The sequence below is a fragment of the Anomaloglossus baeobatrachus genome, chromosome 10, assembly GCF_048569485.1.
Source record: "Anomaloglossus baeobatrachus isolate aAnoBae1 chromosome 10, aAnoBae1.hap1, whole genome shotgun sequence".
Taxonomy (NCBI): domain Eukaryota; kingdom Metazoa; phylum Chordata; class Amphibia; order Anura; family Aromobatidae; genus Anomaloglossus; species Anomaloglossus baeobatrachus.
In genome coordinates, this window is record NC_134362.1 from 212091841 (window position 1) to 212116366 (window position 24526).

The following is a 24526-nucleotide window of genomic DNA, read 5'->3' on the forward strand; positions in this document are numbered from 1 at the left end:
TCACACTGCTCTGCGGGGGATTTTGATCCACTCTTCTTCCAGTCTCTTCCACAGGACATCACTAGTCTCTCATACTGCTCTGGAGGGATTTTGGTCCACTCTTCTTCCAGTCTCTTCCACAGAACATCACTAGTCTCTCACACTGCTCTGGAGGGATTTTGGTCCACTCTTCTTCCAGTCTCTTGCACAGGACATAACCAGTCTCTCACACTGCTCTGGGGGGATTTTGGCACACTCTTCTTCCAGTCTCTTCCACAGGACATCACTCGTCTCTCACACTGCTCTGGGGAAATTTGGTCCACTCTTCCTCCATTCTCTTCCACAGGACATCAATAGTCTCTCACACTGCTCTGGGGGGACTTTGGCCCACTCTTCTTCCAGTCTCTTCCTCAGGACATCTCTAGTCTCTCACACTGCTCTGGGGGGATTTTGGGCCATTCTTCTTCCAGTCTCTTCCACAGGACAGCACTAGTCTCTCACACTGCTCTGGCAGGATTTTGGCCCATTATTCTTCCAGTCTCTTCCACAGGACATCACTGGTCTCTCACACTGCTCAGGGGGGATTTTGGCCCACTCTTCTTCCAGTCTCTTCCACAGGACAGCACTAGTCTCTCACACTGCTCTGAAGGGATTTTGACCCATTCTTCTTCCAGTCTCTTCCACAGAACATCACTATTATCTCACACTGCTCTGGCGGGATTTTGGCCCACTTTTTCCAGTCTCTCCTGCAGGACATCACTGGTCTCTCACACTGCTCTGGGGGGTATTTGCCCACTCTTCTTCCAGTCTCTTCCACAGGACATCACTAGTCTCTCACACTGCTCTGGGGGGATTTTGGCCCACTCCTCTTCCAGTCTCTTCCACAGGACATCACTAGTCTCTCTCACTGCTCTGGGGGGATTTTGGCCCACTCTTCTTCCAGTCTCATCCACAGGACATCACCAGTCTCTCACACTGCTCTGGGGGGATTTTGGCCCACTCTTCCTTCAGTCTCTTCCACAGGACATCACCAGTCTCTCACACTGCTCTGGGGAGATTTTGGCCCACTCTTCTTCCAGTCTCTTCCACAGGACATCACTAGTCTCTCACACTGCTCTGGGGGGATTTTGGCCCACTCTTCTTCCAGTCTCTTCCACAGGACAGCACTAGTCTCTCACACTGCTCTGAAGGGATTTTGACCCATTCTTCTTCCAGTCTCTTCCACAGAACATCACTATTATCTCACACTGCTCTGGCGGGATTTTGGCCCACTTTTTCCAGTCTCTCCTGCAGGACATCACTGGTCTCTCACACTGCTCTGGGGGGTATTTGCCCACTCTTCTTCCAGTCTCTTCCACAGGACATCACTAGTCTCTCACACTGCTCTGGGGGGATTTTGGCCCACTCCTCTTCCAGTCTCTTTCACAGGACATCACTAGTCTCTCTCACTGCTCTGGGGGGATTTTGGCCCACTCTTCTTCCAGTCTCATCCACAGGACATCACCAGTCTCTCACACTGCTCTGGGGGGATTTTGGCCCACTCTTCCTTCAGTCTCTTCCACAGGACATCACCAGTCTCTCACACTGCTCTGGGGAGATTTTGGCCCACTCTTCTTCCAGTCTCTTCCACAGGACATCACTAGTCTCTCACACTGCTCTGGGGGGATTTTGGCCCACTCTTCTTCCAGTCTCTTCCATAGGCCATCACTCGTCTCTCACACTGCTCTGGGGGGATTTTGATCCACTCTTCTTCCAGTCTCTTCCACAGGACATCACTAGTCCCTCACACTGCTCTGGGGGGGATTTTGATCCACTCTTCTTCCAGTCTCTTCCACAGGACAGCACTACTCTCTCACACTGCTCTGAATGGATTTTGACCCACTCTTATTCCAGTCTCTTCCACAGAACATCACTAGTCTCTCACACTGCTCTGGCAGGATTTTGGCCCACTCTTCTTCCAGTCTCTTCCACAGGACATCACTGGTCTCTAACACTGCTCTGGGGGGGGGGGGATTTTGATCCACTCTTCTTCCAGTCTCTTCCACAGGACATCACTAGTCTCTCACACTGCTCTGGAGAGATTTTGGTCCACTCTTCTTCCAGTCTCTACCACAGGAGATCACTAGTCTCTCACACTGCTCTGGAGGGATTTTGGTGCACTGTTCTTCCAGTCTCTCCCACAGGACATCACTAGTCCCTCACACTGCTCTGGGGGGATTTTGGTCCACTCTTCTTCCAGTCTCTTCCACAGGACATCACTAGTCTCTCACACTGCTCTGGAGGGATTTTGGTCCACTCTTCTTCCAGTCTCTTCCACAGGACATCACTAGTCTCTCAGACTGCTCTGGGGGGATTTTGGCCCACTCTTCTTCCAGTCTCTTCCACAGAACATCACTAGTCTCTCACACTGCTCTGGAGGAATTTTGGTCCACTCTTCTTCCAGTCTCTTCCACAGGACATCACCAGTCTCTCACACTGCTCTGGGGGGGATTTTGGCCCACTCTTCTTCCAGTCTCTTCCACAGGACATCACTCGTCTCTCACACTGCTCTGGGGGGATATTGGTCCACTCTTCCTCCAGTCTCTTCCACAGGACATCACTAGTCTCTCACACTGCTCTGGGGGGATTTTGGGCCATTCTTCTTCCAGTCTCTTCCACAGAACATCACTAGTCTCTCACACTGCTCTGGCAGGATTTTGGCCCACTCTTCTTCCAGTCTCTTCCACAGGACATCACAGGTCTCTCACACTGCTCTGGGGGGGATTTTGATCCACTCTTCTTCCAGTCTCTTCCACAGGACATCACTAGTCTCTCACACTGCTCTGTAGGGATTTTGGTCCACTCTTTTTCCAGTCTCTCCCACAGGACATCACTAGTCCCTAACACTGCTCTGTGGGGATTTTGGTCCACTCTTCTTCCAGTCTCTTCCACAGGACATCACTAGTCTCTCACACTGCTCTGGGGGGATTTTGGCCCACTCTTCTTCCAGTCTCTTCCACAGGACATCACTAGTCTCTCACACTGCTCTGTAGGGATTTTGGTCCACTCTTCTTCCAGTCTCTCCCACAGGACATCACTAGTCCCTCACACTGCTCTGGGGGGATTTTGGCCCACTCTTTTTCCAGTCTCTTCCACAGGACATCACTAGTCTCTCACACTGCTCTGGGGGGATTTTGGCCCACTCTTCTTCCAGTCTCTTCCACAGGACATCACTAGTCTCTCACACTGCTCTGTGGGGATTTTGGTCCACTCTTTTTCCAGTCTCTTCCACAGGACATCACTAGTCTCTCACACTGCTCTGGGGGGATTTTGATCCACTCTTCTTCCAGTCTAATCCACAGGACATCACTAGTCTCTCACACTGCTCTGGGGGGGGGGGATTTTGATCCACTCTTCTTCCAGTCTCTTCCACAGGACATCACTAGTCTCTCACACTGCTCTGGGGGAATTTTGGTCCACTCTTCTTCCAATCTTCCACAGGACAGCACTAGTCTCTCACACTGCTCTGAAGGGATTTTTACCCACTCTTCTTCCAGTGTCTTCCACAGAACATCACTAGTCTCTCACACTGCTCTGGGGGGATTTTGGCCCACTCTTCTTCCAGTCTCTTCCACAGGACATCACTAGTCTCTCACACTGCTCTGGGGGGATTTTGGCCCACTCTTTTTCCAGTCTCTCCTGCAGGACATCACTGGTCTCTCACACTGCTCTGGGGGGTTTTGGCCCACTCTTCTTTTAGTCTCTTGCACAAGACATCACTAGTCCCTCACACTGCTCTGGGGTGATATTGGCCCACTCTTCTTCCACTCTCTTCCACGGAACATCACTAGTCTCTCACACTGCTCTGGGAGGATTTTGGCCCACTCTTCTTGCAGTCTCTTCCACACGACATCACTAGTCTCTCACACTGCTCTGGGGGGATTTTGGCCCACTCTTCTTCCAGTCTCTTCCACAGGACATCACCAGTCTCTCACACTGCTCTGGGGTGATTTTGGCCCACTCTTCTTCCAGTCTCTTCCACAGGACATCACCAGTCTCTCACACTGCTCTGGGGGGATTTTGGCCCACTCTTCTTCCAGTCTCTTCCACAGGACATCACTGGTCTCTCACACTGCTCTGGGGGGATTTTGATCCACTCTTCTTCCAGTCTCTTCCACAGAACATCACTAGTCTCTCACACTGCTCTGGCAGGATTTTGGCCCACTCTTCTTCCAGTCTCTTCCACAGGACATCACTGGTCTCTCACACTGCTCAGGGGGGATTTTGGCCCACTCTTCTTCCAGTCTCTTCCACAGGACAGCACTAGTCTCTCACACTGCTCTGAAGGGATTTTGACCCATTCTTCTTCCAGTCTCTTCCACAGAACATCACTATTATCTCACACTGCTCTGGCGGGATTTTGGCCCACTTTTTCCAGTCTCTCCTGCAGGACATCACTGGTCTCTCACACTGCTCTGGGGGGTATTGGCCCACTCTTCTTCCAGTCTCTTCCACAGGACATCACTAGTCTCTCACACTGCTCTGGGGGGATTTTGGCCCACTCCTCTTCCAGTCTCTTCCACAGGACGTCACTAGTCTCTCTCACTGCTCTGGGGGGATTTTGACCCACTCTTCTTCCAGTCTCTTCCACAGGACATCACTAGTCCCTCACACTGCTCTGGGGGGGATTTTGATCCACTCTTCTTCCAGTCTCTTCCACAGGACAGCACTACTCTCTCACACTGCTCTGAAGGGATTTTGACCCACTCTTATTCCAGTCTCTTCCACAGAACATCACTAGTCTCTCACACTGCTCTGGCAGGATTTTGGCCCACTCTTCTTCCAGTCTCTTCCACAGGACATCACTGGTCTCTCACACTGCTCTGGGGGGGGGGATTTTGATCCACTCTTCTTCCAGTCTCTTCCACAGGACATCACTAGTCTCTCACACTGCTCTGGAGGGATTTTGGTCCACTCTTCTTCCAGTCTCTTCCACAGGACATCACTAGTCTCTCAGACTGCTCTGGGGGGATTTTGGCCCACTCTTCTTCCAGTCTCTTCTACAGGACATCACTAGTTTCTCTCACTGCTCTGGGGGGATTTTGACCCACTCTTCTTCCAGTCTGTTCCACAGGACATCACTAGTCTCTCACACTGCTCTGGGGGGATTTTGGTCCACTCTTCTTCCAGTCTTTTCCACAGCACATCACTAGTCTCTCACACTGCTCTGGGGGGATTTTGGCCCACCCTTCTTCCAGTCTCTTCCACAGGACATCACTAGTTTCTCACACTGCTCTGGGGGGATTTTGACCCACTCTTCTTCCAGTCTCTTCCACAGGACATCACTAGTCCCTCACACTGCTCGGGGGGGGGGGGGGGATTTTGATCCATTCTTCTTCCAATCTCTTCCACAGGACCTCACTAATCTCTCACACTGCTCTGGGGGGATTTTGGCCCACTCTTCTTCCAGTCTCTTCCACAGAACATCACTAGTCTCTCACACTGCTCTGGAGGAATTTTGGTCCACTCTTCTTCCAGTCTCTTCCACAGGACATCACCAGTCTCTCACACTGCTCTGGGGGGGATTTTGGCCCACTCTTCTTCCAGTCTCTTCCACAGGACATCACTCGTCTCTCACACTGCTCTGGGGGGATATTGGTCCACTCTTCCTCCAGTCTCTTCCACAGGACATCACTAGTCTCTCACACTGCTCTGGGGGGATTTTGGGCCATTCTTCTTCCAGTCTCTTCCACAGAACATCACTAGTCTCTCACACTGCTCTGGCAGGATTTTGGCCCACTCTTCTTCCAGTCTCTTCCACAGGACATCACAGGTCTCTCACACTGCTCTGGGGGGGATTTTGATCCACTCTTCTTCCAGTCTCTTCCACAGGACATCACTAGTCTCTCACACTGCTCTGTAGGGATTTTGGTCCACTCTTTTTCCAGTCTCTCCCACAGGACATCACTAGTCCCTAACACTGCTCTGTGGGGATTTTGGTCCACTCTTCTTCCAGTCTCTTCCACAGGACATCACTAGTCTCTCACACTGCTCTGGGGGGATTTTGGCCCACTCTTCTTCCAGTCTCTTCCACAGGACATCACTAGTCTCTCACACTGCTCTGTAGGGATTTTGGTCCACTCTTCTTCCAGTCTCTCCCACAGGACATCACTGGTCTCTCACACTGCTCTGGGGGGATTTTGGCCCACTCTTCTTCCAGTCTCTTCCACAGGACATCACTAGTCCCTCACACTGCTCTGGGGGGATTTTGGCCCACTCTTCTTCCAGTCTCTTCCACAGGACATCACTAGTCTCTCACACTGCTCTGTGGGGATTTTGGTCCACTCTTTTTCCAGTCTCTTCCACAGGACATCACTAGTCTCTCACACTGCTCTGTAGGGATTTTGGTCCACTCTTCTTCCAGTCTCTCCCACAGGACATCACTGGTCTCTCACACTGCTCTGGGGGGATTTTGGCCCACTCTTCTTCCAGTCTCTTCCACAGGACATCACTAGTCCCTCACACTGCTCTGGGGGGATTTTGGTCCACTCTTCTTCCAGTCTCTCCCACAGGACATCACTGGTCTCTCACACTGCTCTGGGGGGATTTTGGCCCACTCTTCTTCCAGTCTCTTCCACAGGACATCACTAGTCCCTCACACTGCTCTGGGGGGATTTTGGCCCACTCTTCTTCCAGTCTCTTCCACAGGACATCACTAGTCTCTCACACTGCTCTGTGGGGATTTTGGTCCACTCTTTTTCCAGTCTCTTCCACAGGACATCACTAGTCTCTCACACTGCTCTGGGCGGATTTTGGCCCACTCTTCTTCCAGTCTCTTCCAAAGGACACCAATAGTCTCTCACACTGCTCTGGGGGGGATTTTGGCCCACTCTTCTTCCAGTCTCTTCCACAGGACATCACTAGTCCCTCACACTGCTCTGGGGGGATTTTGATCCACTCTTCTTCCAGTCTAATCCACAGGACATCACTAGTCTCTCACACTGCTCTGGGGGGGGGGGGGTTGATCCACTCTTCTTCCAGTCTCTTCCACAGGACATCACTAGTCTCTCACACTGCTCTGGGGGAATTTTGGCCCACTCTTCTTCCAGTCTCTTCCACAGGACATCACCAGTCTCTCACACTGCGCTGGGGGGATTTTGGTCCACTCTTCCTCTAGTCTCTTCCACAGGACATCACTAGTCTCTCACACTGCTGTGGGGGGATTTTGGTCTACTATTCTTCCAGTCTCTTCCACAGGACATCACTAATCTCTCACACTGCTCTGGAGGGATTTTGGTCCACTCTTCTTCCAGTCTCTTCCACAGGACATCACTAGTCTCTCACACTGCTCTGGGGGGATTTTGGTCCACTCTTCTTCCAGTCTCTTCCACAGGACATCACTAGTCTCTCACACTGCTCTGGGGGGATTTTGGCCCACTCTTCTTCCAGTCTCTTCCACAGGACATCACTAGTTTCTCACACTGCTCTGGGGGGATTTTGACCCACTCTTCTTCCAGTCTGTTCCACAGGACATCACTAGTCTCTCACACTGCTCTGGTGAGATTTTGGTCCACTCTTCTTCCAGTCTCTTCCACAGGACATCACTAGTTTCACACACTGCTCTGGGGGGATTTTGGCCCACTCTTCTTCCAGTCTCTTCCACAGGACATCACTGGTTTCTCACACTGCTCTGGGGGGATTTTGACCCACTCTTCTTCCAGTCTCTTCCACAGGACATCACTAGTCCCTCACACTGCTCTGGGGGGGGGGGGGAGTTTTGATCCACTCTTCTTCCAATCTCTTCCACAGGACATCACTAATCTCTCACACTGCTCTGGGGGGATTTTGGCCCACTCTTCTTCCAGTCTCTTCCACAGAACATCACTAGTCTCTCACACTGCTCTGGAGGAATTTTGGTCCACTCTTCTTCCAGTCTCTTCCACAGGACATCACTCGTCTCTCACACTGCTCTGGGGGGATATTGGTCCACTCTTCCTCCAGTCTCTTCCACAGGACATCACTAGTCTCTCACACTGCTCTGGGGCGATTTTGGGCCATTCTTCTTCCAGTCTCTTCCACAGGACAGCACTAGTCTCTCACACTGCTCTGAAGGGATTTTGACCAACCCTTCCTCCAGTCTCTTCCACAGGACATCACTAGTCTCTCACACTGCTCTGGCAGGATTTTGGCCCACTCTTCTTCCAGTCTCTTCCACAGGACATCACAGGTCTCTCACACTGCTCTGGGGGGGATTTTGATCCACTCTTCTTCCAGTCTCTTCCACAGGACATTACTAGTCTCTCACAATGATCTGGGGGGATTTTGGTCCACTCTTCTTCCAGTCTCTTCCACAGGACATCACTAGTCTCTCACACTGCTCTGGCAGGATTTTGGCCCACTCTTCTTCCAGTCTCTTCCACAGGACATCACAGGTCTCTCGCACTGCTCTGGGGGGGATTTTGATCCACTCTTCTTCCAGTCTCTTCCACAGGACATCACTAGTCTCTCACACTGCTCTGGAGAGATTTTGGTCCACTCTTCTTCCAGTCTCTTCCACAGGACATCACTAGTCTCTCACACTGCTCTGTAGGGATTTTGGTCCACTCTTCTTCCAGTCTCTCCCAAAGGACATCACTAGTCCCTCACACTGCTCTGGGGGGGATTTTGATCCACTCTTCTTCCAGTCTCTTCCACAGGACATCACTTGTCTCTCACACTGCCCTGGGGGGATTTTGGGCCATTCTTCTCCCAGTTTCTTCCACAGGACATCACTAGTCTCTCACACTGCTCTGAAGGGATTTTGACCCACTCTTATTCCAGTCTCTTCCACAGAACATCACTAGTCTCTCACACTGCTCTGGCAGGATTTTGGCCCACTCATCTTCCAGTCTCTTCCACAGGACATCACTGGTCTCTCACACTGCTCTGGGGGGGGGGGGGATTTTGATTCACTCTTCTTCCAGTCTCTTCCACAGGACATCACTAGTCTCTCACACTGCTCTGGAGAGATTTTGGTCCACTCTTCTTCCAGTCTCTTCCACAGGACATCACTAGTCCCTCACACTGCTCTGGGGGGATTTTGGTCCACTCTTCTTCCAGTCTCTTCCACAGGACATCACTAGTCTCTCATACTGCTCTGGGGGGATTTTGGTCCACTCTTCTTCCAGTCTCTTCCTCAGGACATCTCTAGTCTCTCACACTGCTCTGGGGGGATTTTGACCCACTCCTCTTCCAGTCTCTTCCACAGGACATCACTAGTCTCTCACACTGCTCTGGGGGGATTTTGACCCACTCTTCTTCCAGTCTCTTCCACAGAACATCACTGGTCTCTCACACTGCTCAGGGGGGATTTTGGCCCACTCTTCTTCCAGTTTCTTCTGCAGGACATCACTAGTCTCTCACACTGCTGTGGGGGGATTTTGGTCCACTCTTCTTCCAGTCTCTTCCTCAGGACATATCTCTAGTCTCTCACACTGCTCTGGGGGGGATTTTGACCCACTCTTCTTCCAGTCTCTTCCACAGGACATCACTAGTCTCTCACACTGCTCTGGCGGGATTTTGGCCCACTTTTTCCAGTCTCTCCTGCAGGACATCACTGGTATCTCACACTGCTCTGGGGGGTATTGGCCCACTCTTCTTCCAGTCTCTTCCACAGGACATCACTAGTCTCTCACACTGCTCTGGGGGGATTTTGGCCCACTCCTCTTCCAGTCTCTTCCACAGGACATCACTAGTCTCTCTCACTGCTCTGGGGGGATTTTGGCCCACTCTTCTTCCAGTCTCTTCCACAGGACATCACCAGTCTCTCACACTGCTCTGGGGGGATTTTGGCCCACTCTTCTTCCAGTCTCTTCCACAGGACATCACTAGTCTCTCACACTGCTCTGGGGGGATTTTGGCCCACTCTTCTTCCAGTCTCTTCCATAGGCCATCACTCGTCTCTTACACTGCTCTGGGGGGATTTTGATCCACTCTTCTTCCAGTCACTTCCACGGGACATCACTAGTCTCTCACACTGCTCTGGGGGGTATTGGCCCACTCTTCTTCCAGTCTCTTCCACAGGACATCACTTGTCTCTCACACTGCTCTGGGGGGATTTTGGGCCATTCTTCTTCCAGTCTCTTCCACGGGACATCACTTGTCTCTCACACTGCTCTGGGGGGATTTTGGGCCATTCTTCTTCCAGTCTCTTCCACAGGACAGCACTACTCTCTCACACTGCTCTGAAGGTATTTTGACCCACTCTTATTCCAGTCTCTTCCACAGAATATCACTAGTCTCTCACACTGCTCTGGAGAGATTTTGGTCCACTCTTCTTCCAGTCTCTTCCACGGGACATCACTGGTCTCTCACACTGCTCTAGGGGAAGGGGGGGGGGATTTTGATCCACTCTTCTTCCAGTCTCTTCCACAGGACATCACTAGTCTCTCACACTGCTCTGGAGAGATTTTGGTCCACTCTTCTTCCAGTCTCTACCACAGGACATCACTAGTTTCTCACACTGCTCTGGAGGGATTTGGGTGCACTGTTCTTCCAGTCTCTCCACAGGACATCACTAGTCTCTCACACTGCTCTGGGAGGTATTCGCCCACTCTTCTTCCAGTCTCTTCCACAGGACATCACTAGTCTCTCACACTGCTCTGGGGGGATTTTGGTCCACTCTTCTTCCGGTCTCTCCCACAGGACATCACTAGTCCCTCACACTGCTCTGGGGGGATTTTGGTCCACTCTTCTTCCAGTGTCTTCCACAGGACATCACTAGTCTCTCACACTGCTCTGAGGGAATTTTGACCCACTCTTCTTCCAGTCTCTTCCACAGAACATCACTAGTCTCTCACACTGCTCTGGGGAGATTTTGGCCCACTTTTTCCAGTCTCTCCTGCAGGACATCACTGGTCTCTCACACTGCTCTGGGGGGTATTGGCCCACTCTTCTTCCAGTCTCTTCCACAGGACATCTCCAGTCTCTCACACTGCTCTGGGGGGATTTTGGTCCACTCTTCTTCCAGTCTCTTCCTCAGGACATATCTCTAGTCTCTCACACTGCTCTGGGGGGGATTTTGACCCACTCTTCTTCCAGTCTCTTCCACAGGACATCACTAGTCTCTCACACTGCTCTGAGGGGATTTTGACCCACTCTTCTTCCAGTCTCTTCCACAGAACATCACTAGTCTCTCACACTGCTCTGGGGAGATTTTGGCCCACTTTTTCCAGTCTCTCCTGCAGGACATCACTGGTCTCTCACACTGCTCTGGGGGGTATTGGCCCACTCTTCTTCCAGTCTCTTCCACAGGACATCTCCAGTCTCTCACACTGCTCTGGGGGGATTTTGGTCCACTCTTCTTCCAGTCTCTTCGACAGGACATCACCAGTCTCTCACACTGTTCTGGGGGGATTTTGGCCCACTCTTCTTCCAGTCTCTTCCACAGGACATCACTCGTCTCTCACACTGCTCTGGGGGGATTCTGGCCCACTCTTCTTCCAGTCTCTTCCACAGGACATCACTCGTCTCTCACACTGCTCTGGGGGGATTTTGGTCCACTCTTGCTCCAGTCTCTTCCACAGGACATCACTAGTCTCTCACATTGCTCTGGGGGAATTTTGGCCCACTCTTCTTCCAGTCTCTTCCACAGGACATCACCAGTCTCTCACACTGCGCTGGGGGGATTTTGGTCCACTCTTCCTCTAGTCTCTTCCACAGGACATCACTAGTCTCTCACACTGCTGTGGGGGGATTTTGGTCCACTCTTCTTCCAGTCTCTTCCACAGGACATCACTAATCTCTCACACTGCTCTGGAGGGATTTTGGTCCACTCTTCTTCCAGTCTCTTCCACAGGACATCACTAGTGTCTCAGACTGCTCTGGGGGGATTTTGGCCCACTCTTCTTCCAGTCTCTTCCACAGGACATCACTAGTCTCTCAGACTGCTCTGGGGGGATTTTGGCCCACTCTTCTTCCAGTCTCTTCCACAGGACATCACCAGTCTCTCACACTGCTCTGGGGGGATTTTGGTGCACTCTTCTTCCAGTCTCTTCCACAGGACATCACTAGTCTCTCACACTGCTCTGGGGGGATTTTGGCCCACTCTTCTTCCAGTCTCTTCCACAGGACATCACTAGTTTCTCACACTGCTCTGGGGGGATTTTGACCCACTCTTCTTCCAGTCTGTTCCACAGGACATCACTAGTCTCTCACACTGCTCTGGGGGGATTTTGGTCCACTCTTCTTCCAGTCTCTTCCACAGGACATCACTAGTCTCTCACACTGCTCTGGGGGGATTTTGGCCCACTCTTCTTCCAGTCTCTTCCACAGGACATCACTGGTTTCTCACACTGCTCTGGGGGGATTTTGACCCACTCTTCTTCCAGTCTCTTCCACAGGACATCACTAGTCCCTCACACTGCTCTGGGGGGTGGGGGGGGGGGATTTTGATCCACTCTTCTTCCAATCTCTTCCACAGGACATCACTAATCTCTCACACTGCTCTGGGTGGATTTTGGCCCACTCTTCTTCCAGTCTCTTCCACAGAACATCACTAGTCTCTCACACTGCTCTGGGGGGATCTTGATCCACTCTTCTTCCAGTCTCTTCCACAGGACATCACTAGTCTCTCACACTGCTCTGGAGGAATTTTGGTCCACTCTTCTTCCAGTCTCTTCCACAGGACATCACTCGTCTCTCACACTGCTCTGGGGGGATATTGGTCCACTCTTCCTCCAGTCTCTTCCACAGGACATCACTAGTCTCTCACACTGCTCTGGGGCGATTTTGGGCCATTCTTCTTCCAGTCTCTTCCACAGGACAGCACTAGTCTCTCACACTGCTCTGAAGGGATTTTGACCAACCCTTCCCCCAGTCTCTTCCACAGGACATCACTAGTCTCTCACACTGCTCTGGCAGGATTTTGGCCCACTCTTCTTCCAGTCTCTTCCACAGGACATCACAGGTCTCTCACACTGCTCTGGGGGGGATTTTGATCCACTCTTCTTCCAGTGTCTTCCACAGGACATCACTAGTCTCTCACACTGCTCTGGGGGGATTTTGGTCCACTCTTCTTCCAGTCTCTTCCACAGGACATCACTAGTCTCTCACACTGCTCTGGCAGGATTTTGGCCCACTCTTCTTCCAGTCTCTTCCACAGGACATCACAGGTCTCTCACACTGCTCTGGGGGGGATTTTGATCCACTCTTCTTCCAGTCTCTTCCACAGGACATCACTAGTCTCTCACACTGCTCTGGAGAGATTTTGGTCCACTCTTCTTCCAGTCTCTTCCACAGGACATCACTAGTCTCTCACACTGTTCTGTAGGGATTTTGGTCCACTCTTCTTCCAGTCTCTCCCACAGGACATCACTAGTCCCTAACACTGCTCTGTGGGGATTTTGGTCCACTCTTCTTCCAGTCTCTTCCACAGGACATCACTAGTCTCTCACACTGCTCTGGGGGGATTTTGGCCCACTCTTCTTCCAGTCTCTTCCACAGGACATCACTAGTCTCTCACACTGCTCTGGGGGGATTTTGGCCCACTCTTCTTCCAGTCTCTTCCACAGGACATCACTAGTCCCTCACACTGCTCTGGGGGGATTTTGGCCCACTCTTCTTCCAGTCTCTTCCACAGGACATCACTAGTCTCTCACACTGCTCTGGGGGGATTTTGGCCCATTCTTCTTCCAGTCAATTCCACAGGACATCACTAGTCTCTCACACTGCTCTGTAGGGATTTTGGTCCACCCTTCTTCCAGTCTCTCCCACAGGACATCACTAGTCCTTAACACTGCTCTGTGGGGATTTTGGTCCACTCTTCTTCCAGTCTCTTCCACAGGACATCACTAGTCTCTCACACTGCTCTGGGGGGGATTTTGGCCCACTCTTCTTTCAGTCTCTTCCACAGGACATCACTAGTCTCTCACACTGCTCTGGGGGGGATTTTGTCCCACTCTTCTTCCAGTCTCTTCCACAGGACATCACTAGTCCCTCACACTGCTCTGGGGGGATTTTGATCCACTCTTCTTCCAGTCTAATCCACAGGACTTCACTAGTCTGTCACACTGCTCTGGAGGAATTTTGGTCCACTCTTCTTCCAGTCTCTTCCACAGGACAGCACTAGTCTCTCACAATGCTCTGAAGGGATTTTTACCCACTCTTCTTCCAGTCTCTTCCACAGAACATCACTAGTCTCTCACACTGCTCTGGGGGGATTTTGGCCCACTTTTCTTCCAGTCTCTTCCACAGGACATCACTAGTCTCTCACACTGCTCTGGGGGGATTTTGGCCCACTCTTCTTCCAGTCTCTCCTGCAGGACATCACTGGTCTCTCACACTGCTCTGGGGGGTTTTGGCCCACTCTTCTTTTAGTCTCTTCCACAAGACATTACTAGTCCCTCACACTGCTCTGGGGTGATATTGGCCCACTCTTCTTCCACTCTCTTCCACAGGACATCACTAGTCTCTCACACTGCTCTGGGGGGATTTTGGCCCACTCTTCTTCCAGTCTCTTCCTCAGGACAGCACTGGTCTCTCACACTGCTCTGGCAGGATTTTGGCCCACTCTTCTTCCAGTCTCTTCCACAGGACATCACTGGTCTCTCACACTGCTCTGGGGGGGATTTTGGTCCACTCTTCCTCCAGTCTCTTCCACCGGACATCACTGGTCTCTCACACTGCTCTGGGGGGATTTTGGTCTACTATTCTTCCAGTCTCTACCGCGGACATCACTAGTCTCTCACACTGCTCTGGGGGGATTTTGGTCCACTCTTCTTCCAGTCTCTTCCACAGGACATCACTAGTCTCTCACACTGCTCTGGGGGAATTTTGGCCCACTCTTCTTCCAGTCTCTTCCACAGGACATCACCAGTCTCTCACACTGCTCTGGGGGGATTTTGGTCCACTCTTCCTCCAGTCTCTTCCACAGGACATCACTAGTCTCTTACACTGCTCTGGGGGGATTTTGGTCTACTATTCTTCCAGTCTCTTCCACAGGACATCACTGGTCTCTCACACTGCTCTGGGGGGATTTTGGTCCACTCTTCCTCCAGTCTCTTCCACAGGACATCACTGTTCTCTCACACTGCTCTGGGGGGATTATGACCCACTCTTCTTCCAGTCTCTTCCACAGGACATCACTAGTCCCTCACACTGCTCTGCGGGGGATTTTGGTCCACTCTTCTTCCAGTCTCTTCCACAGGACATCACTAGTCTCTCATACTGCTCTGGAGGGATTTTGGTCCACTCTTCTTCCAGTCTCTTCCACAGAACATCACTAGTCTCTCACACTGCTCTGGAGGGATTTTGGTCCACTCTTCTTCCAGTCTCTTGCACAGGACATAACCAGTCTCTCACACTGCTCTGGGGGGATTTTGGCACACTCTTCTTCCAGTCTCTTCCACAGGACATCACTCGTCTCTCACACTGCTCTGGGGAAATTTGGTCCACTCTTCCTCCATTCTCTTCCACAGGACATCAATAGTCTCTCACACTGCTCTGGGGGGACTTTGGCCCACTCTTCTTCCAGTCTCTTCCTCAGGACATCTCTAGTCTCTCACACTGCTCTGGGGGGATTTTGGGCCATTCTTCTTCCAGTCTCTTCCACAGGACAGCACTAGTCTCTCACACTGCTCTGGCAGGATTTTGGCCCATTATTCTTCCAGTCTCTTCCACAGGACATCACTGGTCTCTCACACTGCTCAGGGGGGATTTTGGCCCACTCTTCTTCCAGTCTCTTCCACAGGACAGCACTAGTCTCTCACACTGCTCTGAAGGGATTTTGACCCATTCTTCTTCCAGTCTCTTCCACAGAACATCACTATTATCTCACACTGCTCTGGCGGGATTTTGGCCCACTTTTTCCAGTCTCTCCTGCAGGACATCACTGGTCTCTCACACTGCTCTGGGGGGTATTTGCCCACTCTTCTTCCAGTCTCTTCCACAGGACATCACTAGTCTCTCACACTGCTCTGGGGGGATTTTGGCCCACTCCTCTTCCAGTCTCTTCCACAGGACATCACTAGTCTCTCTCACTGCTCTGGGGGGATTTTGGCCCACTCTTCTTCCAGTCTCATCCACAGGACATCACCAGTCTCTCACACTGCTCTGGGGGGATTTTGGCCCACTCTTCCTTCAGTCTCTTCCACAGGACATCACCAGTCTCTCACACTGCTCTGGGGAGATTTTGGCCCACTCTTCTTCCAGTCTCTTCCACAGGACATCACTAGTCTCTCACACTGCTCTGGGGGGATTTTGGCCCACTCTTCTTCCAGTCTCTTCCACAGGACATCACTTGTCTCTCACACTGCTCTGGGGGGATTTTGGGCCATTCTTCTTCCAGTCTCTTCCACAGGACATCACTTGTCTCTCACACTGCTCTGGGGGGATTTTGGGCCATTCTTCTTCCAGTCTCTTCCACAGGACAGCACTACTCTCTCACACTGCTCTGAAGGTATTTTGACCCACTCTTATTCCAGTCTCTTCCACAGAACATCACTAGTCTCTCACACTGCTCTGGCAGGATTTTGGCCCACTCTTCTTCCAGTCTCTTCCACGGGACATCACTGGTCTCTCACACTGCTCTAGGGGAAGGGGGGGGGATTTTGATCCACTCTTCTTCCAGTCTCTTCCACAGGACATCACTAGTCTCTCACATTGCTCTTAAGGGATTTTGACCCACTCTTCTTCCAGTCTCTTCCACAGAACATCACTGGTCTCTCACACTGCTCAGGGGGGATTTTGGCCCACTCTTCTTCCAGTTTCTTCTGCAGGACATCACTAGTCTCTCACACTGCTCTGGGGGGATTTTGGTCCACTCTTCTTCCAGTCTCTTCCTCAGGACATATCTGTAGTCTCTCACACTGCTCTGGGGGGGATTTTGACCCACTCTTCTTCCAGTCTCTTCCACAGGACATCACTAGTCTCTCACACTGTTCTGGCGGGATTTTGGCCCACTTTTTCCAGTCTCTCCTGCAGGACATCACTGGTATCTCACACTGCTCTGGGGGGTATTGGCCCACTCTCCTTCCAGTCTCTTCCACAGGACATCACTAGTCTCTCACACTGCTCTGGGGGGATTTTGGCCCACTCCTCTTCCAGTCTCTTCCACAGGACATCACTAGTCTCTCTCAATGCTCTGGGGGGATTTTGGCCCACTCTTCTTCCAGTCTCTTCCACAGGACATCACCAGTCTCTCACACTGCTCTGGGGGGATTTTGGCCCACTCTTCCTCCAGTCTCTTCCACAGGACATCACCAGTCTCTCACACTGCTCTGGGGGGATTTTGGCCCACTCTTCTTCCAGTCTCTTCCATAGGCCATCACTAGTCTCTCACACTGCTCTGGGGGGTATTGGCCCACTCTTCTTCCAGTCTCTTCCACAGGACATCACTTGTCTCTCACACTGCTCTGGGGGGATTTTGGGCCATTCTTCTTCCAGTCTCTTCCACAGGACATCACTTGTCTCTCACACTGCTCTGGGGGGATTTTGGGCCATTCTTCTTCCAGTCTCTTCCACAGGACAGCACTACTCTCTCACACTGCTCTGAAGGCATTTTGACCCACTCTTATTCCAGTCTCTTCCACAGAACATCACTAGTCTCTCACACTGCTCTGGCAGGATTTTGGCCCACTCTTCTTCCAGTCTCTTCCACGGGACATCACTGGTCTCTCACACTGCTCTAGGGGAAGGGGGGGGGGGATTTTGATCCGCTCTTCTTCCAGTCTCTTCCACAGGACATAACTAGTCTCTCACACTGCTCTGGAGAGATTTTGGTCCACTCTTCTTCCAGTCTCTACCACAGGACATCACTAGTCTCTCACACTGCTCTGGAGGGATTTGGGTGCACTGTTCTTCCAGTCTCTCCCACAGGACATCACTAGTCCCTCACACTGCTCTGGGGGGGATTTTGGTCCACTCTTCTTCCAGTCTCTTCCACAGGACATCACTAGTCTCTCACACTGCTCTGGGGGGATTTTGGTCCACTCTTCTTCCAGTCTCTTCCTCAGGACATATCTCTAGTCTCTCACACTGCTCTGGGGGGGATTTTGACCCACTCTTCTTCCAGTCTCTTCCACAGGACATCACTAGTCTCTCACACTGCTCTGAAGGGATTTTGACCCACTCTTCTTCCAGTCTCTTCCACAGAACATCACTAGTCTCTCACACTGCTCTGGGGAGATTTTGGCCCACTTTTTCCAGTCTCTCCTGCAGGACATCACTGGTCTCTCACACTGCTCTGGGGGGTATTGGCCCACTCTTCTTCCAGTCTCTTCCACAGGACATCTCCAGTCTCTCACACTGCTCTGGGGGGATTTTGGTCCACTCTTCTTCCAGTCTCTTCGACAGGACATCACCAGTCTCTCACACTGTTCTGGGGGGATTTTGGCCCACTCTTCTTCCAGTCTCTTCCACAGGACATCACTCGTCTCTCACACTGCTCTGGGGGGATTCTGGCCCACTCTTCTTCCAGTCTCTTCCACAGGACATCACTCGTCTCTCACACTGCTCTGGGGGGATTTTGGTCCACTCTTCTTCCAGTCTCTTCCACAGGACATCACTCGTCTCTCACACTGCTCTGGGGGGATTCTGGCCCACTCTTCTTCCAGTCTCTTCCACAGGACATCACTAGTCTCTCACATTGCTCTGGGGGAATTTTGGCCCACTCTTCTTCCAGTCTCTTCCACAGGACATCACCAGTCTCTCACACTGCGCTGGGGGGATTTTGGTCCACTCTTCCTCTAGTCTCTTCCACAGGACATCACTAGTCTCTCACACTGCTGTGGGGGGATTTTGGTCTACTATTCTTCCAGTCTCTTCCACAGGACATCACTAATCTCTCACACTGCTCTGGAGGGATTTTGGTCCACTCTTCTTCCAGTCTCTTCCACAGGACATCACTAGTCTCTCACACTGCTCTGGGGGGATTTTGGTCCACTCTTCTTCCAGTCTCTTCCACAGGACATCACTAGTCTCTCACACTGCTCTGGGGGGATTTTGGCCCACTCTTCTTCCAGTCTCTTCCACAGGACATCACTAGTTTCTCACACTGCTCTGGGGGGATTTTGACCCACTCTTCTTCCAGTCTGTTCCACAGGACATCACTAGTCTCTCACACTGCTCTGGTGAGATTTTGGTCCACTCTTCTTCCAGTCTCTTCCACAGGACATCACTAGTTTCACACACTGCTCTGGGGGGATTTTGGCCCACTCTTCTTCCAGTCTCTTCCACAGGACATCACTGGTTTCTCACACTGCTCTGGGGGGATTTTGACCCACTCTTCTTCCAGTCTCTTCCACAGGACATCACTAGTCCCTCACACTGCTCTGGGGGGGGGGGGAGTTTTGATCCACTCTTCTTCCAATCTCTTCCACAGGACATCACTAATCTCTCACACTGCTCTGGGGGGATTTTGGCCCACTCTTCTTCCAGTCTCTTCCACAGAACATCACTAGTCTCTCACACTGCTCTGGAGGAATTTTGGTCCACTCTTCTTCCAGTCTCTTCCACAGGACATCACTCGTCTCTCACACTGCTCTGGGGGGATATTGGTCCACTCTTCCTCCAGTCTCTTCCACAGGACATCACTAGTCTCTCACACTGCTCTGGGGCGATTTTGGGCCATTCTTCTTCCAGTCTCTTCCACAGGACAGCACTAGTCTCTCACACTGCTCTGAAGGGATTTTGACCAACCCTTCCTCCAGTCTCTTCCACAGGACATCACTAGTCTCTCACACTGCTCTGGCAGGATTTTGGCCCACTCTTCTTCCAGTCTCTTCCACAGGACATCACAGGTCTCTCACACTGCTCTGGGGGGGATTTTGATCCACTCTTCTTCCAGTCTCTTCCACAGGACATTACTAGTCTCTCACAATGATCTGGGGGGATTTTGGTCCACTCTTCTTCCAGTCTCTTCCACAGGACATCACTAGTCTCTCACACTGCTCTGGCAGGATTTTGGCCCACTCTTCTTCCAGTCTCTTCCACAGGACATCACAGGTCTCTCGCACTGCTCTGGGGGGGATTTTGATCCACTCTTCTTCCAGTCTCTTCCACAGGACATCACTAGTCTCTCACACTGCTCTGGAGAGATTTTGGTCCACTCTTCTTCCAGTCTCTTCCACAGGACATCACTAGTCTCTCACACTGCTCTGTAGGGATTTTGGTCCACTCTTCTTCCAGTCTCTCCCAAAGGACATCACTAGTCCCTCACACTGCTCTGGGGGGGATTTTGATCCACTCTTCTTCCAGTCTCTTCCACAGGACATCACTTGTCTCTCACACTGCCCTGGGGGGATTTTGGGCCATTCTTCTCCCAGTTTCTTCCACAGGACATCACTAGTCTCTCACACTGCTCTGAAGGGATTTTGACCCACTCTTATTCCAGTCTCTTCCACAGAACATCACTAGTCTCTCACACTGCTCTGGCAGGATTTTGGCCCACTCATCTTCCAGTCTCTTCCACAGGACATCACTGGTCTCTCACACTGCTCTGGGGGGGGGGGGGGGGATTTTGATTCACTCTTCTTCCAGTCTCTTCCACAGGACATCACTAGTCTCTCACACTGCTCTGGAGAGATTTTGGTCCACTCTTCTTCCAGTCTCTTCCACAGGACATCACTAGTCCCTCACACTGCTCTGGGGGGATTTTGGTCCACTCTTCTTCCAGTCTCTTCCACAGGACATCACTAGTCTCTCATACTGCTCTGGGGGGATTTTGGTCCACTCTTCTTCCAGTCTCTTCCTCAGGACATCTCTAGTCTCTCACACTGCTCTGGGGGGATTTTGACCCACTCCTCTTCCAGTCTCTTCCACAGGACATCACTAGTCTCTCACACTGCTCTGGGGGGATTTTGACCCACTCTTCTTCCAGTCTCTTCCACAGAACATCACTGGTCTCTCACACTGCTCAGGGGGGATTTTGGCCCACTCTTCTTCCAGTTTCTTCTGCAGGACATCACTAGTCTCTCACACTGCTGTGGGGGGATTTTGGTCCACTCTTCTTCCAGTCTCTTCCTCAGGACATATCTCTAGTCTCTCACACTGCTCTGGGGGGGATTTTGACCCACTCTTCTTCCAGTCTCTTCCACAGGACATCACTAGTCTCTCACACTGCTCTGGCGGGATTTTGGCCCACTTTTTCCAGTCTCTCCTGCAGGACATCACTGGTATCTCACACTGCTCTGGGGGGTATTGGCCCACTCTTCTTCCAGTCTCTTCCACAGGACATCACTAGTCTCTCACACTGCTCTGGGGGGATTTTGGCCCACTCCTCTTCCAGTCTCTTCCACAGGACATCACTAGTCTCTCTCACTGCTCTGGGGGGATTTTGGCCCACTCTTCTTCCAGTCTCTTCCACAGGACATCACCAGTCTCTCACACTGCTCTGGGGGGATTTTGGCCCACTCTTCTTCCAGTCTCTTCCACAGGACATCACTAGTCTCTCACACTGCTCTGGGGGGATTTTGGCCCACTCTTCTTCCAGTCTCTTCCATAGGCCATCACTCGTCTCTTACACTGCTCTGGGGGGATTTTGATCCACTCTTCTTCCAGTCACTTCCACGGGACATCACTAGTCTCTCACACTGCTCTGGGGGGTATTGGCCCACTCTTCTTCCAGTCTCTTCCACAGGACATCACTTGTCTCTCACACTGCTCTGGGGGGATTTTGGGCCATTCTTCTTCCAGTCTCTTCCACGGGACATCACTTGTCTCTCACACTGCTCTGGGGGGATTTTGGGCCATTCTTCTTCCAGTCTCTTCCACAGGACAGCACTACTCTCTCACACTGCTCTGAAGGTATTTTGACCCACTCTTATTCCAGTCTCTTCCACAGAATATCACTAGTCTCTCACACTGCTCTGGAGAGATTTTGGTCCACTCTTCTTCCAGTCTCTTCCACGGGACATCACTGGTCTCTCACACTGCTCTAGGGGAAGGGGGGGGGGATTTTGATCCACTCTTCTTCCAGTCTCTTCCACAGGACATCACTAGTCTCTCACACTGCTCTGGAGAGATTTTGGTCCACTCTTCTTCCAGTCTCTACCACAGGACATCACTAGTTTCTCACACTGCTCTGGAGGGATTTGGGTGCACTGTTCTTCCAGTCTCTCCACAGGACATCACTAGTCTCTCACACTGCTCTGGGAGGTATTCGCCCACTCTTCTTCCAGTCTCTTCCACAGGACATCACTAGTCTCTCACACTGCTCTGGGGGGATTTTGGTCCACTCTTCTTCCGGTCTCTCCCACAGGACATCACTAGTCCCTCACACTGCTCTGGGGGGATTTTGGTCCACTCTTCTTCCAGTGTCTTCCACAGGACATCACTAGTCTCTCACACTGCTCTGAGGGGATTTTGACCCACTCTTCTTCCAGTCTCTTCCACAGAACATCACTAGTCTCTCACACTGCTCTGGGGAGATTTTGGCCCACTTTTTCCAGTCTCTCCTGCAGGACATCACTGGTCTCTCACACTGCTCTGGGGGGTATTGGCCCACTCTTCTTCCAGTCTCTTCCACAGGACATCTCCAGTCTCTCACACTGCTCTGGGGGGATTTTGGTCCACTCTTCTTCCAGTCTCTTCCTCAGGACATATCTCTAGTCTCTCACACTGCTCTGGGGGGGATTTTGACCCACTCTTCTTCCAGTCTCTTCCACAGGACATCACTAGTCTCTCACACTGCTCTGAGGGGATTTTGACCCACTCTTCTTCCAGTCTCTTCCACAGAACATCACTAGTCTCTCACACTGCTCTGGGGAGATTTTGGCCCACTTTTTCCAGTCTCCCCTGCAGGACATCACTGGTCTCTCACACTGCTCTGGGGGGTATTGGCCCACTCTTCTTCCAGTCTCTTCCACAGGACATCTCCAGTCTCTCACACTGCTCTGGGGGGATTTTGGTCCACTCTTCTTCCAGTCTCTTCGACAGGACATCACCAGTCTCTCACACTGTTCTGGGGGGATTTTGGCCCACTCTTCTTCCAGTCTCTTCTACAGGACATCACTCGTCTCTCACACTGCTCTGGGGGGATTCTGGCCCACTCTTCTTCCAGTCTCTTCCACAGGACATCACTCGTCTCTCACACTGCTCTGGGGGGATTTTGGTCCACTCTTCCTCCAGTCTCTTCCACAGGACATCACTAGTCTCTCACATTGCTCTGGGGGAATTTTGGCCCACTCTTCTTCCAGTCTCTTCCACAGGACATCACCAGTCTCTCACACTGCGCTGGGGGGATTTTGGTCCACTCTTCCTCTAGTCTCTTCCACAGGACATCACTAGTCTCTCACACTGCTGTGGGGGGATTTTGGTCCACTCTTCTTCCAGTCTCTTCCACAGGACATCACTAATCTCTCACACTGCTCTGGAGGGATTTTGGTCCACTCTTCTTCCAGTCTCTTCCACAGGACATCACTAGTCTCTCAGACTGCTCTGGGGGGATTTTGGCCCACTCTTCTTCCAGTCTCTTCCACAGGACATCACCAGTCTCTCACACTGCTCTGGGGGGATTTTGGTGCACTCTTCTTCCAGTCTCTTCCACAGGACATCACTAGTCTCTCACACTGCTCTGGGGGGATTTTGGCCCACTCTTCTTCCAGTCTCTTCCACAGGACATCACTAGTTTCTCACACTGCTCTGGGGGGATTTTGACCCACTCTTCTTCCAGTCTGTTCCACAGGACATCACTAGTCTCTCACACTGCTCTGGGGGGATTTTGGTCCACTCTTCTTCCAGTCTCTTCCACAGGACATCACTAGTCTCTCACACTGCTCTGGGGGGATTTTGGCCCACTCTTCTTCCAGTCTCTTCCACAGGACATCACTGGTTTCTCACACTGCTCTGGGGGGATTTTGACCCACTCTTCTTCCAGTCTCTTCCACAGGACATCACTAGTCCCTCACACTGCTCTGGGGGGTGGGGGGGGGGGGATTTTGATCCACTCTTCTTCCAATCTCTTCCACAGGACATCACTAATCTCTCACACTGCTCTGGGTGGATTTTGGCCCACTCTTCTTCCAGTCTCTTCCACAGAACATCACTAGTCTCTCACACTGCTCTGGAGGGATCTTGATCCACTCTTCTTCCAGTCTCTTCCACAGGACATCACTAGTCTCTCACACTGCTCTGGAGGAATTTTGGTCCACTCTTCTTCCAGTCTCTTCCACAGGACATCACTCGTCTCTCACACTGCTCTGGGGGGATATTGGTCCACTCTTCCTCCAGTCTCTTCCACAGGACATCACTAGTCTCTCACACTGCTCTGGGGCGATTTTGGGCCATTCTTCTTCCAGTCTCTTCCACAGGACAGCACTAGTCTCTCACACTGCTCTGAAGGGATTTTGACCAACCCTTCCTCCAGTCTCTTCCACAGGACATCACTAGTCTCTCACACTGCTCTGGCAGGATTTTGGCCCACTCTTCTTCCAGTCTCTTCCACAGGACATCACAGGTCTCTCACACTGCTCTGGGGGGGATTTTGATCCACTCTTCTTCCAGTGTCTTCCACAGGACATCACTAGTCTCTCACACTGCTCTGGGGGGATTTTGGTCCACTCTTCTTCCAGTCTCTTCCACAGGACATCACTAG